At 37.4% G+C, this 14,627-nt stretch overlaps 1 long non-coding RNA gene and 1 other non-coding gene across 2 annotated transcripts; both read right to left on the minus strand.

Annotated features, from left to right (window-relative positions):
- Positions 1–968: 968 nt before the first annotated feature.
- On the minus strand, positions 969–1,076 carry LOC112761926 (small nucleolar RNA R71). The gene has a single exon (XR_003182295.1). It is a non-coding gene; the product is annotated as a small nucleolar RNA R71 (small nucleolar RNA).
- A 10,412-nt stretch (positions 1,077–11,488) lies between these two features.
- Positions 11,489–14,088, minus strand: LOC112757994 (uncharacterized). The gene is made up of 4 exons (XR_003179453.3): positions 13,900–14,088; positions 13,749–13,803; positions 13,535–13,672; positions 11,489–11,764 (listed from the first exon to the last, which is right to left on the minus strand). It is a non-coding gene; the product is annotated as an uncharacterized lncRNA (long non-coding RNA).
- Positions 14,089–14,627: the final 539 nt, after the last annotated feature.

Genomic DNA, 14,627 nt, shown 5'->3' on the forward strand with positions numbered 1-14,627 from the left:
CTTCTTATCTTTTTAAAATTGATTTTCAAATCTTTTTCAATTAATCTTATCTTGTTTGATTCTTATCTTTTTCAAAACTACGTAACTAATTTTCTCTCTCTAATTTTCGAAAATCACTAACCTCTATTTCAAAATTCCTTTTTAATTAACTATTTGTTTTAAATTCTAATTTAATTTCATTTTTCTTTTTAAAACTTTCGAATTTTAACTTCACATTTTAAATTAAAAACAAAAATATTTTTTATTTTCGAAATTCTTCCCTCTCATCTCCTTCTGATTATTTTATTTATCTACTAACACTTCTCTTCTTCTTAAAAATTCGAACCCTCTCCTTCCTTCTGTGTTCGAATTCTTTTTCTTCTCTTCTACTCACAATAAAGGGACCTCTCTACTATGGCAAAGAGGATCCCTATTATTTTCTGTTCTCTTCTTTTTCATATGAGCAGGAACAGGGATAAAGACATTCTTATTGAAACTGATCCTGAACCTGAAAGGACTCTGAAGAGAAAGCTAAGGGAAGCTAAAGCACAACTCTCTGGAGATAATCTGACAGAAATTTTTGAAAAAGAAGGAGACATGGCCGAAAATAATAATAATGCAAGGAAGATGCTTGGTGACTTTACTGCACCAAATTCTAACTTACATGGAAGAAGCATCTCAATCCTGCCATTGGAGCAAACAATTTTGAGCTAAAGTCTCAACTAGTTTCTCTGATGCAACAGAATTGCAAGTTTCATGGACTTCCATCAGAAGATCCTTTTCAGTTCTTAACTGAATTCTTGCAAATCTGTGATACTGTTAAGACCAATGGGGTTGATCCCGAGGTCTACAGGCTTATACTTTTCCCGTTTGCTGTAAGAGACAGAGCTAGAATATGGTTGGACTCTCAACCTAAAGATAGCCTGAACTCTTGGGATAAGCTGGTCATGGCTTTCTTAGCCAAGTTCTTTCCTCCTCAAAAGCTTAGCAAGCTTAGAGTGGATGTTCAAACCTTCAAACAGAAATAAGGTGAATACCTCTATGAAGCTTGGGAGAGATACAAGAAACTGACCAAAAAGTGTCCTTCTGACATGCTTTCAGAATGGACCATCATGGATATATTCTATGATGGTCTGTCTGAATTATCAAAGATGTCATTGGACCACTCTGCAGGTGGATCCATTCACCTAAAGAAAACGCCTGCAGAAGCTCAGGAACTCATTGACATGGTTGCAAATAACCAGTTCATGTACACTTCTGAAAGGAATCCTGTGAGTAATGGGACACCTCAGAGGAAGGGAGTTCTTGAAATTGATACTCTGAATGCCATATTGGCTCAGAATAAAATATTGACTCAGCAAATCAATATGATTTCTCAGAGTCTGAATGGATTGCAAGCTGCATCCAACAGTACTAAAGAGGCATCTTCTGAAGAAGAAGCTTATGATCCTGAGAACCCTGCAATAGCAGAGGTGAATTACATGGGTGAACCCTATGGAAACACCTATAATCCCTCATGGAGAAATCATCCAAATTTCTCATGGAAGGATCAACAAAAGCCTCAACAAGGCTTTAATTATGGTGGAAGAAACAGGTTTAGCAATAGCAAGCCTTTTCCATCATCCACTCAGCAACAGAAAGAGAATTCTGAGCAGAATACATCTAGCTTAGCAAATATAGTCTCTGATCTATCTAAGGCCACTTTAAGTTTCATGAATGAAATAAGGTCCTCCATTAGAAATTTGGAGGCACAAGTGGGCCAGCTGAGTAAAAGAGTCACTGAAACCCCTCCTAGTACTCTCCCAAGCAATACAGAAGAGAATCCAAAAAGAGAGTGCAAGGCCATTACCTTACTTGGTGTGGCCGAACCCAAAGAGGAGGAGGAGGACGTGAATCCTAGTGAGGAAGACCTCCTGGGACGTTCACTGACCAATAAGGGGCTCCTCAATGAGGACCTGAAGGAATCTGAGGCTCACATAGAGACCTTAGAGATTCCATTCAACTTGCTTCTGCCCTTCATGAGCTCTGATGAGTATTCTTCCTCTGAAGAGGATGAAGACATTACTGAAGAGCAAGTTGCTAAATACCTTGGTGCAATCATGAAGCTGAATGCCAAATTATTTGGTAATGAGACTTGGGAAGATGAACCTCCCTTGCTCACCAATGAACTGAATGCATTGGATAGGCAGAAATTACCTTAAAAGAAACAGGATCCTGGTAAATTCCTAATTCTCTGTAACATAGACACCATGGCCTTTGAGAAGGCTCTGTGTGACCTGGGGTCAGGCATTAACTTAATGCCATTCTCTGTAATGGAGAAACTTTGGATCTTTGAGGTGCAAGCTGCCAGAATCTCATTAGAGATGGCAGACAACTCAAGAAAACAGGCTTATGGACTAGTAGAGGACGTGTTAGTAAAGGTTGAAGGCCTTTACATCCCTGCTAATTTCATAATCCTAGACACTGGGAAGGATGAGGATGAATCCATCATCCTTGGAAGACCCTTCCTAGCTACAGCAAAAGCTATGATTGATGTGGACAGAGGAGAGTTGATCCTTCAACTGAATGAGGACAACCTTGTGTTTAAGACTCAAGGATCTCCTTCTATAACCATAGAGAGTAAGCATGAAAAGCTTCTCTCACTGCAGAGTCAACCAAAGCCCCCACAGTCAAACTCTAAGTTTGGTGTTGGGAGGCCACAACCAAACTCTAAGTTTGGTGTTGAACCCCCACATTCAAACTCTAAGTTTGGTGTTGGGAGGTTTCAACAATGCTCTGAACATCTGTGAGGCTCCATGAGAGCTCACTGTCAAGCTATTGACATTAAAGAAGCGCTTGTTGGGAGGCAACCCAATGTTATTTAATATATCTATTTTATTTTTATTGTTATTTCATGTTTTATTAGGTTGATGATCATGTGAAGCCACAAGAACAACTAAAAAATTAAAAACAAAATCAAAAACAGCAGAAGAAACAGCACACCCTGGAGGAAGAGCACTCTGGCGTTTAAACGCCAGAAATAAGCATCTGTCTGGCGTTTAACGCTAGAAACAAGCACCAAGCTTGCGTTTAACGCCAGAAACAAGCATCAAACTGGCGTTAAACGCCAGAAACAAGCATCAAACTGGCGTTAAACGCCAGAAACAGGCTACATTTGGGCGTTTAACACCAAAAACAGGTAGCAGTCTGGCGTTAAACACCAGTATTGCATACAAAGGGTGTTTTACACGCCTAATTGGAATAGGAATGTTAAGTCCTTGACCCCACTGGATCTGTGGACCCATAGGATCCCCATCTACCCTAACTCTCTCTCTTCACACCTTTTCATAACCCTCTTCCCCAAATACCCTTCTCCAATCACTTCAATCACTCTTCTCCATCACCTCTTCACCACTCACATCCATCCTCTCTTCCCCAAAAATCCCACCTACCTACAAATTCAAATTAATTTCCCCCCAAACCCAACCCTAATGGCCGAACCCTAAACCTTCCCCACACTCCTATATAAACCCCTCATTCCTTCTTCAATTTCAAACAACACAACCCTTTCTTCTTCCCCTTGGCCGAATACACACCCCCTCTCTGTCTCCTCCATTTTTCTTCTTCTTCTCCTTCTTTTTTTCTTCTTTTGCTCGAGGACGAGCAAACATTTTAAGTTTGGTGTGATAAAAGCATTGCTTTTTATTTTTCCATAACCATTAATGGCACCTAAGGCCAGAGAAACCTCAAGAAAAAGGAAAGGAAAGGCAATTGCTTCCACCTCTGAGTCATGGGAGATGGAGAGATTCATCTCAAAAGTCTATCAAGACCACTTCTATGAAGTTGTGGCCAAGAAGAAAGTGATCCCTGAGGTTCCTTTCAAGCTCAAAAAGAATGAGTATCCGGAGATCCGACAAGAGATTAGAAGAAGAGGTTGGGAAGTTCTCACCAACCCCATTCAACAAGTCGGGATCTTAATGGTTCAAGAGTTCTATGCAAACGCATGGATCACTAGGAACCATGATCAAAGTGTGAACCCGAATCCAAAGAATTGGCTTACAATGGTTCGGGGGAATTACTTAGATTTCAGTCCGGAAAATGTAAGGTTGGCGTTCAACTTGCCAATGATGCAAGAAAATGCACGCCCCTACACTAGAAGGGTCAACTTTGATCAAAGGTTGGACCAAGTCCTTATGGACATATGTGTGGAATGAGCTCAATGGAAAGTTGACTCAAGAGGCAAGCTGGTTCAATTGAGAAGACTGGACCTTAAGCCTGTAGCTAGAGGATGGTTGGAGTTCATTCAACGCTCAATCATTTCTACTAGCAACCAGTCTGAAGTTACTATAGACCGGGTCATCATGATCCATAGTATCATGATTGGGGAGAAAGTGGAAGTTCATGAGATTATACCTCAAGAACTCTATAAGGTGGCTGACAAATCTTCCACTTTGGCAAGGTTAGCCTTTTCTCATCTCATTTGTCACCTCTGCAATTCGGCTGGAATTGACATAGAGGGAGACATCCTCATTGATGAGGATAAGCCCATCACTAAGAAAAGGATGGAGCAAACAAGAGATCATGGACCTCAACAAGAGCATGAGGAAATTCCTCACCATGAAATCCCTGAGATGCCTCAAGGGATGCACTTCCCTCCACAAAACTATTGGGAGTAAATCAACACTTTCCTAGGAGAATTAAGCTCCAACATAGGACAACTAAGGATGGAGCACCAAGAGCACTCCATCATCCTCCATGAGATTAGAGAAGATCAAAGAGCTATTAGGGAGGAGCAACAAAGACAAGGAAGAGACATAGAGGAGCTCAAGAGCACCATTGGTTCTTCAAGAAGAGGAAGATGCCACCCTCACTAAGGTGGACTCGTTCCTTAATCTCCTTGTTCTTATTTTCCAGTTTTTTGGTTTTTGAGCCTTATGTTTTATTTATGTTTGTGTCTTTACTATATGATCATTAGTGTTTAAGTGTATATGCCTTAAAGCTATGAATGTCCTATGAATCCATCACCTCTCTTAAATAAAAACTGTTCTAAAAACCAAAGAACAAGAAGTACATGGTTTCGAATTCATCCTTGAAATTAGTTTAATTATTTTAATGTGGTGACAATACTTTTTGTTTTCTGAATGAATACTTGAACAGTGCATATATCTTTTGATATTGTTATTTATGAATGTTAAATATGTTAGCTCTTGAAAGAATGATGAAAAGGAGAAATGTTATTGATAATCTGAAAAATCATAAAAATTGATTCTTGAAGCAAGAAAAAGCAGTGAATACAAAAGCTTGCGAAAAAAAATGGCGAAAAAAAAGAGAGAAAGAAAAAGAAAAAGCAAGCAGAAAAAGCCAAAAGCTCTTTAAACCAAAAGGCAAGGGTAATAAAAAGGATCCAAGGCTATGAGCATCAGTGGATAGGAGGGCCTAAAGGAATAAAATCCTGGCCTAAGCGGCTAAACCAAGCTGTCCCTAACCATGTGCTTGTGGTGTGAAGGTGTCAAGTGAAAACTTGAGACTGAGGGGTTAAAGTCAAGGTCCAAAGCAAAAAAAAAGTGTGTGCTTAAGAACCCTGGACACCTCTAATTGGGGACTTTAGCAAAGCTGAGTCACAATCTGAAAAGGTTCACCCAGTTATATGTCTGTGGCATGTATGTATCCGGTGGTAATACTGGAAAATAGAGTGCTTAGGGCTACGGCCAAGACTCATAAAGTAGCTGTGTTCAAGAATCAACATACTGAACTAGGAGAATCAATAACACTATCTAAAATCTAAGTTCCTATAGATGCCAATCATTCTGAACTTCAATGGATAAAGTGAGATGCCAAAACTATTCAAGAGGCAAAAAGCTACTAGTCCCGCTCATCTAATTGGACCTAAGTTTCATTGATATTTTGGGATTTATAGTATATTTTCTTCTTTTTATCCTATTTGATTTTTAGTTGCTTGGGGACAAGCAACAATTTAAGTTTGGTGTTGTGATGAGCGGATAATTTATACGCTTTTTGGCATTATTTTTATATAGTTTTTAGTATGATTTAGTTAGTTTTTAGTATATTTTTATTAGTTTTTAAATAAAAATCACATTTCTAGACTTTACTATGAGTTTGTGTATTTTTCTTTGATTTCAGGTATTTTCTGGCTGAAATTGAGGGACTTGAGCAAAAATCAGATTCAGAGGTTGAAGAAGGACTGCAGATGCTGTTGGATTCTAACCTCCCTGCACTCAAAGTAGATTTTTTGGAGCTACATGAGTCCAAATGGCACGCTCTTAATTGCGTTGGAAAGTAGACATCCAGGGCTTTCCAGCAATATATAATAGTTTATACTTTGCCCGAGTTTAGATGACACAAACTGGCGTTCAACGCCAGCTCTCTGCCTTATTCTGGAGTTAAACGCCAGAAACAGGTTGCAAAGCAGAGTTAAACGCCAGAAATAGGTTACAAACTGGCGTTCAACTCCAAGGAAGTCCTCTACACGTGAAAGCTTCAATGCTCAGCCCAAGCACACACCAAGTGGGCCCGGAAGTGGATTTCTGCATCATTTACTTATTTTTGTAACCCTAGTAACTAGTTGAGCATAAATAGAACTCTTTACTATTGTACTGGGGGTCTTTTTCCCTAATTTTGAATTCATATGCCAATTGGGGAGGCTGACCATTCGGCCATACCTGGACCATTATCACTTATGTATTTTCAATGGTAGAGTTTCTACACACCATAGATTAAGGTGTGGAGCTCTGCTATTCCTTATGAATTAATGCAAAATACTATTGTTTTTCTATTCAATTCAAGCCTATTTCTTCTCTAAGATATTCATTCGCACACAAGAACATGATGAATGTGATGATTATGTGACGCTCATCATCATTCTCATTTATGAACGCGTGCCTGACAAACACTTCCGTTCTACATGTAAACAAGCTTGAATGCATATCTCTTAGCCTCCTGATCTACGATCAGAGTCTTCTTGGTATAGGCTAGAATTATTGGCGGCCATTCTTGAGGTCCGGAAAGTCTAAACCTTGTCTGTGGTATTCCGAGTAGGATCTGGAAAGGGATGGCTATGACGAGCTTCAAACTCGCGAGTGCATGCTGGGCGTAGTGACAGACGCAAAAGGATTACTAAATCTTATTCCAGCAGGATCGAGAACCGACAGATGATTAGCCGTGCGGTGACAGCGCATTTTGGATCATTTTCGCTGAGAGGACGGGATGTAGCCATTGACAACGGTGATGCCCAACATACAGCTTGCCATAGAAAGGAGTATGAAGGATTGGATGAAAGCAGTAGGAAAGCGGAGATTCAGAAGGAACTAAGCACCTCTATACGCTTATCTGAAATTCTCACCAATGAATTACATAAGTATCTCTATCTTTATTTTACGTTTTATTTATCTTTTAATTATTAAAACTCTATAACCATTTGAATCTGCCTGACTGAGATTTACAAGGTGACCATAGCTTGCTTCAAACCGACAATCTCCGTGGGATCGACCCTTACTCACGTAAGGTTTATTACTTGGACGACCCAGTGCACTTGCTGGTTAGTTGTGCAAAGTTGTGACAAAGAATTAAGATTATGAACATGCGTATAAAGTTTTTGACGCCGTTACCAAGGAATGAACGATCACGATTTTGCATACCAGCGACCGCGTGACAGACGCCACACACCAGAAACTGCAGAAAACGCCCCCAGCGATTTCTGAAGCCCTTTTGGCCCAGATCCAAGTCCAGAAAACACATACTAGAGGTTATAAAGTGGGGGAATGCATCCATTCAAAAGAGGCATTCGATTATTCACTTTTCATAATTTAGATGTAGTTTTTAGAGAGAGAGGTTCTCTCCTCTCTCTTAGGTTTTAGGATTAGGATTCCTCTTAAAGGATTTAGGATTTCAACTTCAGTCACAGGTTCAATATTCCTTTTACTTTATATTTCTCTTTTACTTTCAGATACTTTAATGCTTTTATTTGCTGATTACTTATGTTGCCAAATTGGCTTACGAACCATTCATGTTAGGATTTTCTTTATTTAATATAAATTGAGGTATTTCAGATTTATGATTCTTATTTAGCTTTTTTATATTCTTGGCTTTGATTGATTAACTGGAGACTCTTGAGTTATCAAACTTATTGTGATTGATAATTGTTATTTTTGCTAATTGAATTGAATTCCACTAACTCTAGTCCTTTCTCAGGAATTGACTAGGACTTGAGGATCTAACTAATTAGTCCACTTGACTTTTCTTTGCCTTAGTAAAGGTTAACTAAGTGGGATTAAACTCAATTCTCATCACCATCGATAAGGATAACTAGGATAGGACTTCCGAATTTTCATACCTTGCCAAGAGTTTTATTAGATATTAATTTATTAATTCCTGCAATCTATTTTCCTTGTTCGAACCTTTTAAAACCCAAAAACACTGTTTTCCATAACTAATAATAAGAACACCTCCCTGCAGTTCCTTGAGAAGACGACCCGAGGTTTGAATACTTCGGTTTATAAATTTTATTGGGTTTTGTTACTTGTGATAACCAAAACGTTTGTAAGAAATGATGATTGCTTGGTTTAGAAACTATACTTGCAATTGACGCGTACGCGTGACCGACGCGTACGCGTGACAAGGAAAACTCCCAGATGACGCGAACGCATGACTCACCCGAACGCGTGACAGACGCCATGTACAGGAATCTGCAGAAAACGCCCCCAGCGATTTCTGGACCCTTTTTCGGCCCAAATCCAAACCAGAAACACAGAATATAAGCCAAAGAATGGAGGAATCAAAAGATATACGTAGAATAACTTTCAAATACAAAATTTTAGGATTAGATGTAGTTTTAGAGAGAGAGGTTCTCTCATCTCTCTTAGGTTTTAGGATTAGGATTTCTCTTATTTTAGGATTGCTTCTACAATCACAGGTTCAATATTCCTTTAATTTATTTTCTACTTTTATTTATTCCATTACTTTAATTGTCATTTATCTTTTCATTATTGATTTACAAACTTTTCATGTTAGGATTTGAATTTATGTTTAAATGTAATTTGAGGTATTTCAGATTAATGATTGTTTTATTCTATTTATGAATGGTTTCAATTCAATTTAGATTTATTTTCCCCTTTTGGCTTTGGTTAAGTAATTAGCAACACTTGAGTTGTCAAACTCAGCTGTTGATTGAAATTGGAATTCTTTGTTGATTAATTTGTACTTCAATAACTCTAGTCTTCCCATAGGAGTTGACTAGGACCTGAGGATCAAATTAATTTGTCCACTTGACTTTCCTTTGTTTAGCAAGGGTTAATTAAAAGTGGGAGCAGAATCCAATTCTTTTCACACCTGATAAGGATAACTAGGATAGGACGTCCAATTCTTATACCTTGTCAAGAGATTTTATTATTATCAATTTATTTTCTTTGTCCTTTAAATTACTTGTTCCTTATTTCAAAAACCCAAAAATACACTTTTACTCATAACCAATAATAAATCATACTGCCCTGCAATTCCTTGAGAGACGACCCGAGGTTTAAATACTTCGGTTATAAATTTATTAGGGTTTTGTTACTTGTGACAACTAAACTTTTGTAAGAAAGAAATTCTTATCAGTCTAAAAGCTATACTTACAACGGGGATTTATTTTTAGAAAATTCTAGATCGCGCGAGAGTTTTGTTCTTTCAGTGCCCATAATACATTTAGTGGTTAAGGCACCAATGGATAATTTGACAACAATTGGATCAATTTTGAAATAGTTTTTAAAATTTTCCAAGGTGTAAGATACATGGTCTATAGCACCAGTGTCTACAACCCATGATTTATGTTTTGAGTTAAAATATTAAGAGCCTTAATATTGGAATAAAAATTTAAAACATGTGCCATTCTACCTTTATGAGAAGAAGGATTGGCTTTGAGTGAAATCTGGTTTATGTTATGAGAATGAGTCACATCTTGTTTGCTGAGCAAGGCTAGAATTGCTTCCCTTTGCTCAGGTGTGAATTCAACAATATTGGTTTCACTTCCTGCTAATTGGTGATCACTGAGATTATCACTATCATCATCAACATTATCTACAGTTAAGCAATTCATGACAGAATTCCTTTTCTCATAACGAGATTTGGAATTAGTTGGATATCCATGTTTTTTTTATTTTACGACAATAAGTACATTGCCGTTTGCTGCGATTTTGTCCCTTGTTTGATTGATTCTTCCAAACTTTTTATTTTTTCTTTCCATGCAGAAGAATTTCCAATATTGCCAGATGATGAAGTAGCAATAGCAGCAGCAAGAATTTTGACATCCAAAGAAATGTCAAAGCTAAAAAGTTGTCTCTCTTGCTGAGTGATCATGGACAGAATCTTGTTCACACCAGGAAGATCATCTATCAATATTACTTGAGATTTAATAGTAGAGTATTGCTCTCCAAGTCCTCTAAGGAATTTCGTGACTCTATCCTCTTCTCTTTGAAACCTAACAATTTCTAGTCCACACTCACATTTCACACAGTCACATCCAGGTATCGTCCTAAAATCATCAATATCTTCCCAAAGATTTTTAAGTTTAGCAAAGTAGGCAGTAACAAACATATCTCTTTGTTTTAGTATATATATTTCTTCATTCAATTCAGCTACTATAAATCCATCACCTTGATAGTAATGATGCTTAAGATCATTCCAGAGTTTATAACTGATATTATTCTAGAGAACACTCTGATAGATGTCTGGACTAAGTGACAGATTTATCCAGGCAACTACATATGTATTGCATCTTTGTCATGCCTTAAAATTTGGATCAGTCTTCTCAGGTTTAATAATAGAGCCATCTACAAATTCAAATTTATTTTTAGAGTAAAGAGCATTAATTATAGTTTTTCTCCATTCACTATAATTGGAACCAGTAAGAGTCACATTAGTGATATGTATACCTAAATTTTCAGATGGAAGTATGTAATAGGGGCTAGAGAGATCTTGATTTGGATTTGTCTTGTTGATATGGCTTTGGACCTATGCAATTTGACTGAAGAATGATGCAAATTGCTGCGCATCCATGGCAGGAACGCTGCCTCCAGATCCACTCCTTTGATTTGATTTTTCCTCCAAAATGAAGAAAAAAATTCGAAGAATCAAAGAAGAAGGTGTCTCAATTTTGAAGTTGGACTAGTCATCATTCTTAATTCACGTTCGATCATCATAAATTTGAGAGCAAGTAGCTCATTCTTCAATCAATATTCTCAATATTTCTCCATCTACGTTCACCACATTATGATAAAATTGCACGTTGTAACACCCTACCACATAGAGCTTTACACCTAGGATGTAAAGTAGAGGTGGCAAGGCGCTACGACCTCTAAAATAAAACACATACGTATAATAGCAGAAAGAATATAATAAACTAGGAGCCTTAAAAAATGGGTAAAACAAAATTGCGAAATAAAAAGTGCAACGCTCCGGAGACGGAATAACTTGCGTGTGAAGATATCTCAAGATCATAGATACGAGTAAGCTAAAGAGTGAATAAAGAGCCAAGAAATACAGTATAACTAGCTCCTGACTTAGCCTGCGAAGCCAAGGCTGGCCAGAGAATGTTTACATATATATATATATACAAGTATCCCAGAATACTCAAAATACAGAAATAAGGCCTTAACACTCCTTCAACCTCTATGAGGAACAAAATAATCAAGTTTCTTGGAGAGAAAGCTAAATACATATGTACATATATTTACAAACTGAAAACCCAAAATAAACCAGGGACTATTCCGCTTCAGGGATCCAGACGCCTAGCGAGGTGCTTCTCGACTTGCATCTGAAAATAACAACACAATATGGGTTGAGAACCAGAGGTTCTCAGCATGGTAAAGGTGTCACGCACATAATAAATAAGGTCCTGGGAATGCTAGAGGCAATCCTAGAACTTCATCATACAATTATAAAGCTTAATTTTTAAACAGAAGCCATAAAAAGGGGTAGGTAATCTAAGCACCCTATACTTGTTTGCTTTAAAACCTAACATCTAACACCCAACCAATTCACCCTTCCTCCATTCCTCCGTCATCCATAATTCAGCAGAGACAAGCAACCAAACAAGTTCACGCGTAAGTAGAAACAGATAGTGCAAGTAGCAAGTATAATAGATAACAGGATGTATGCCTGTCCTATGGTTGATGAGGCTCATCTGTCGGTTATCCAGCCAACCCGACAAGTCCGAAAACCTTAGATTGTCCCCCGTCGCACATCCCCATGAGTCTATGCATAGATTTCACATTCATTCATTATTCAAATCACTAAATGGGGGTTATCCATACCCAGAAATTTATACGTGCCCAGTCACCCTTACGACGTAGGTCAACAGATATCGAGTTTCAACCTGGAACACATGGTGGAAAGCCACGGTTCTTACCCAGGGAAACACGTATCTCAGATATCATCATTCATAAGCCATTTCATTTTCATAATCATTATATAATCATTTATCAAAGCCATGGCATTATACTTCATTTAACATTCTCATCTCCTTCATATAACTCATCATTTTACCTCTTACTTCACCCCCAAGTTACCCCAAATTCCTACCTTCCACTAATTACAAAGCTCACTGATAAAATCTATGGTTAACAGGGCAAAAATAGAGGTTTAGAAGTTCGAAATCATGTTTAGAACATAAAAACACAGGTGCTGTAAAACAGGGTGTGTGCGTACATACACATGTGTGCGTGCTCACAACACAGATGTGTGCGTGCGCACACCAGCCAGGAAATTACTTAGTGTGTGTGCGCATCACTCCCTGCGAGCGCCACCAACAGAAGGCCTATCCTGGTGTGTGTGTGTGCGCACAACTGTGTGCGTGCGCACACACCAGAAAAACCTGGTTCTGCTGCAACATTCAAAATTCCAGTTTTTTGCACCGAATTTCCGGCGTCTATAACTTTCTCTACAGAATTCGATTTTTCGCAAATCTTATATCATTTTCAGCTTTTAAAACCTTCTTTAATTTGAAACAAACCTCATCTTCATCCAAAATTTGTGGAGCAAGTTATGGACTACCAAAATTTATCAAAATTCACTTTTTACCAAAATAAACCAAACCCCACTTTTTACCAAATTCACATTCTTTACCCACAAAACCTGCACATTTATGACATATCAAGTCCCATTTCATTAATACTAACTACTAACACATTAATACTCACACCAACTCATAAAACTCATAAATTATTCCAAAAATCCACCCTTCCAACCACAAGTTACCATTTTAAAATTCATTAACTTATTTCCTCCATTCTTTAATAACCACCCATAATTCACCTTCAACCAATCAACAAGCCATAACCACAAAATTTTATTAACATATATCAATAACATCATCAACACATCATTAATAATTCCAAGAACACATATTCATTAACACCAACAACTCATGCTCATTAATTCCAACACAAGCCCAATCATCAATTTATCCAACATCATCACAAAACTAATCATTTAACATATTTAACCGTTTCAACTTATCCTATAGTGCTCTAGCCTAAGTTTTCACAAAACCTTATATGTTAAATACGTGAAACCTAAACCATACCTTGGCCAATTTCCGCGTATAACCCGAGACAATCCCACAATGCAAGCTCACAAGTCCCACTTCCAAGAATCCAGCCACCAAAGTTGTTCCAAAAGCTCCAATTCACCAATTCAAACTTCAATCTAACATAATTACAATCTAATTTACACAATTCACTAAATTAGTACTAGGTACACAAAATTGGATAACCCACAAGGGTTTAGAGTTTTCTTACCTTACCCATTGATGATCGGAGTATAATCCAACAATTATCCAATGTTAGATTGCACCTAAACCACCAAAATCATCAAAATCACTCAAACTCAAACCAATTTCGCACATAAAGGGGACACAGAACACTGGGCACGAATTTAAGAAGGAAATACCTTTTTGTTTAGATAGAATTGAAGAGGTCTCCAGGACGAACGCGTGGCCGCAAACGGCTTGTCAATCGGAGCTCCGAATCAAAAGTTATCTTTGTTTGAAGAACAACCTAGGTTTATGTTTGTGAGAGAGTTCCTTCCCCCTTCATGCTGAGTTTCAGCGTGAAAATGAATGTCACAAGGGAAGAGGGTGCTGTTTTGCTTAATTGGGTTGAGTTGAGTTAGGCCTTGGGCCCAATATGGGCCCGGTCCACTCGGTTTGGCCCGTTTGATTTAATTTTGGGCCAAATTCTTTGAAATTAGTGTCAAAATTCTTATTTTAATTTGCTCTATCCTATTTTACTATAAAATTTACATTTCTAATTTATTTTATTAAAATTTAATTTATTGACAATTATTCACTAATTTTACGGAATTTACACACGTGAACATAGAAAGAAACATTCATGCACAGAGAAACCAAAAAGAATTTGAATAATGAACTTGCATTGAATGAAAAATTTTAAGAAAATACAAATTTACTTACTGTACTACTCTACAAATTTACAAATTTACACTGACTAATAATAAATCTTAGCACAGCCAATTATTACTTATTGTAACAATTTTTTACAAAAAAATAAAATAACAACTTCTACTAATTATGTTAATAAGCTAATAAATAAATAAATAAAATGATGGCAAGAATAATATTAAGTAACAATTATATTATTATTATTATTATTATTATT

The sequence above is a fragment of the Arachis hypogaea genome, chromosome 16 (assembly GCF_003086295.3).
Source record: "Arachis hypogaea cultivar Tifrunner chromosome 16, arahy.Tifrunner.gnm2.J5K5, whole genome shotgun sequence".
NCBI lineage: Eukaryota > Viridiplantae > Streptophyta > Magnoliopsida > Fabales > Fabaceae > Arachis > Arachis hypogaea.